Genomic DNA, 3,602 nt, shown 5'->3' with positions numbered 1-3,602 from the left:
CAAGACTTCATCAGCAGCGGCAATCTGAGTGAGGCAATCGGAGTGACGGAAAATGGAGGAGGGAGATGGAGAACGTGTTTTGCCGTGAAAGAGAGTTTTTATTTGATGAGCTGTTATAAGTGAAGGACAGGTGTCACTACAACAAATCATCACTTGCGCCACGATTAGAATCGTGGCACAAGTGTGATATTTCTGTGGCTATACTATTTAGCCACGAGAATTCAAGGTAGCTACTCCCGTGGCGCAAGTGAGCGTGGCTAGGTAGTTGCCACGGAAAATCATGGTTGTGGCTTAAATTGATTTTTATGCCACGAAAAAATACGTGGCTAATCATATCCATTTGCCACAGGAAAAATCGTAGCAAAATTAAAATACTCGTGGCAAAACAAAGCAGCCTGTCGTAATTCATCCTAGCTAGCCACGGACATAACCGTAACAAAAAATAGAATATTTTTGGCTAGAAACCTTATTGAGCCACAAGTATAACCGTAGCAAAGATAAAACACTTGTGGCTAGAAATCTTGCTTAGCCACAAATATAATCATGGCAAACTTCTTCTTTTTTCTTTGTAATTCGTGTTGGCCATATTTAACCCAATTTAAACTGTGAAAAAAATATTAATAGATTCAAATATGAAACAAGTCGAGGCATAGAATTTATTGGTGTCATTAGATCTATTTATATACATATTGAATATTGTGCAATTGACATCTGAATCAAATACTTTATATCCCCCTAATATAAATATTTACAGTAAAAATATATATCTATCAAATAAAATACAATATCCAATCTCTTATAACTTCTATAAATATTGATCACGTTAACAACATTCATTTGTTGCGGATGGAGATACTAGCTCTTCGAACTTCTTTTTACCTGCAATACTAAGAAAATATGCTATACATTGTAGTAATTTATACAAAAACGACAAAGAAGCACAACATGATCACAAAATACTATGAATTCGCAAAGGCTAAACCAAACTATCATACTTTTCACCTTCTATGCTCTATTAAAAAGATAACATATAGTTGTATATTATACTGAAAACCACGTAGCACAACCAACAATTGACTAAGAAGTTATAGTACAGACCACTTCCATAGACTTAACATTGCTTGTATGCATGAATAATAACATTGTACGATATGCCCAAAAGTTGTATGGAAAATAAACAAGATAAACATACAAGTCTACAATTTCAGAAGTAGAGTAATTGATCCACTTTTCAATTAATCAAATAATAATTCAATATAATTGAAATTACACCAAGATAAGGCTTCAAATTTTTTGGAATTGGATATTAATTGTGAGTTCATATCATCATCACTGATTAAAAAATCCCATATTGAAAGATCAAGCCAACTAATTAGCACATAATAGGGAGCTAAAAATCTTCCAGCAATAACTAAATCCTCTGGTTTCTCCATGAAAACAGAGAAGTAAAAAAAGAACAAAGCTCTAGTAACCAATCGTCTAATAATACCACATTGTTATCATGATATTCCTTTTTATATTTCTATCTTTCAATACTTTCAATGAAAGAAAAGCAAAAAGGTATTAAACTTACTAGCTTTATGTGGTGTGATGCCTCAAAGGAATTGTCTGCTCCATCTTCCTCAATGCTTTTCTTTAGCGTTTCTTTTTAGGTTGAAAATATTGACCAACTAAACCCAAAATAATAAATCCAAAAACAAAAGCAATTTAAGTTCAAGACTTGATTTTACATTGTAATTACTTTCAAAACACAAACTTGGTTAAAATTGACATTTTTAACCAATGCATAACCCACAAATAATTGCAATAAGCAAAAAATTAGAAAAATGAACTAAATAAGAAAAAGAATAACAATTATAACTAACAGAAGATGATATGCATAATAAGCACAAAATGAGGATAGATAGGAGAAACCTTAATGACAATTCAGAGATTAAGGGAGAGAATGAAGGTTCTGATTGAGCAGAAGAACAAAGCCATTGAGCCTGAAATAAAATGATCTCTTTCACTCATAAAATTACTTTGATTCCACTTTATCAGATAAAATAACATAAAAAAAGACAGTCTTACAGAAAGTTAGATTGTAGTTGACAATTAGAAGCATGCATCAAGTAGCCCCAAATTAGAAGGCCATCATCGCCTTATAAAAGCATTACTAGTCTTTAGTGGAAACAACATGCAGCAAATGTTATAAAAAAAAAGTATAAGCTTTATACTCACCAAGATTCCAATAAAAGTTTGAACTTGATATCAGAATATAAATCTATCAAATATAAAAAATGAAAGAAAGAACTCACTGAAAGTACCAAGATAAATGTCCTTGTTTCCAGTGACTCTGTCTATCCTTGCTTGACATCTTCAATGCAGGTGATGTCTCCATAACATAGATATATGACAGTTAGAACAATGAGCTAACTTTATACTATTAAGAAGGGGCTTCTTGTGAAACCATGCAATAAGATTAATGAAAACCTTATTACTCCACTATAAATTGAATCACTCCTAGAGAACCAAATGTTTTACTCCATAGAAATAGGGAAAAAATCAATTAATTAACTAACCATTCTCGTAATTAAGCAAAAAAATTGTCTTTACCGTCTTAAATGATTAACTTATTCCCGACGGCTCATCTATTCTTCATCTCTTCAGCTCATCCTGGTATTTTTCCAGCTAAACAAAACGAAAACTAAGATTAAGATATATCTCGAGAAAGATTATACTAATTCATGAAAGGGGTTTCAAAATTTACAAGAAAATTAATGTGGGTGGAAGGGCCCCAGTACTTGAGGGCAGCAAGATCATATGTCCTTGCATCTTTCTCTTCCATATCATATCAATGTGGCAATAGTCCAAAGGGTAAAAACTGAAATTAGAATAAGAATAAGGTGATTCAAGGTAATTATTTTATGAAAGATAGAGAAAAAAACCCAAGATAAACTGTTACATATAAAAAGATGAAATCACATCAACCATAATTGATTTTACACACAGTTAACATATATAGGGAATCCCTTTCTTTATATTCATAATGAATTTAAACATCCATATAATGAAAAAAACAGAAGCAGAGAAGGAATCAATGAATTGCAGAATGAAGTATTAGTAAAATTAACATGAAATTAAGGAACTCAGCATTATGACAAAACGAAACTGGTTTGAAGTGCAATAGCTAATTAATGGATAATTAAATACCAGGCGTCATAGTTTGAAACAACAAACATAATATAACAAATTGGAAACTGGATTATATGAATTACCTCGAAAATGTGCAGTGTGGAAGCGACAAGCGTGAGGGTGATTTAGGGAAGGGTAAAATCGGGTTTGCAGTTCTTACATGTTCTGAGGGTTAGTTGCCGCTTGAGGATCCAATTGCAAGAAATCATTACGAATATAGGGTTTGAATCACAGTCGGTGGCCGACGGAACTCAAGATAAGAGAAGCATGCGTTTCGGAGAAGGACAAACAAACGAATCAGTGTACAATCGAAGGCCATCCGACACTTGAGAGCCAAAGAGTAGAGGGGGAATGGAGTTTGAAGAGGGAAATTTCTCAAAAATAGAAGCGGGAAAGAAAAACTGTTTGGAAATAATAGAGGGGGGAAG

At 32.9% G+C, this 3,602-nt stretch overlaps 1 long non-coding RNA gene across 2 annotated transcripts; it reads right to left on the bottom strand.

Annotated features, from left to right (window-relative positions):
- Positions 1-737: 737 nt before the first annotated feature.
- LOC136220611 (uncharacterized) lies at positions 738-3,602 on the bottom strand. 2 transcript variants are annotated; one of them, XR_010684611.1, is made up of 6 exons: positions 3,258-3,602; positions 2,750-2,863; positions 2,307-2,670; positions 1,915-1,985; positions 1,574-1,670; positions 738-887 (listed from the first exon to the last, which is right to left on the bottom strand). It is a non-coding gene; the product is annotated as an uncharacterized lncRNA (long non-coding RNA). The 2 variants fall into 2 exon arrangements; XR_010684610.1 differs by lacking the exons at positions 2,307-2,670; positions 2,750-2,863; positions 3,258-3,602 and adding an exon at positions 2,071-2,230.

Source organism: Euphorbia lathyris, chromosome 2 (assembly GCF_963576675.1).
Source record: "Euphorbia lathyris chromosome 2, ddEupLath1.1, whole genome shotgun sequence".
NCBI classification, from domain to species: Eukaryota; Viridiplantae; Streptophyta; class Magnoliopsida; order Malpighiales; family Euphorbiaceae; genus Euphorbia; species Euphorbia lathyris.
The sequence above is the reverse complement of the archived record's forward strand: the minus strand, read 5'-3'. Positions and strand labels throughout refer to the sequence as shown.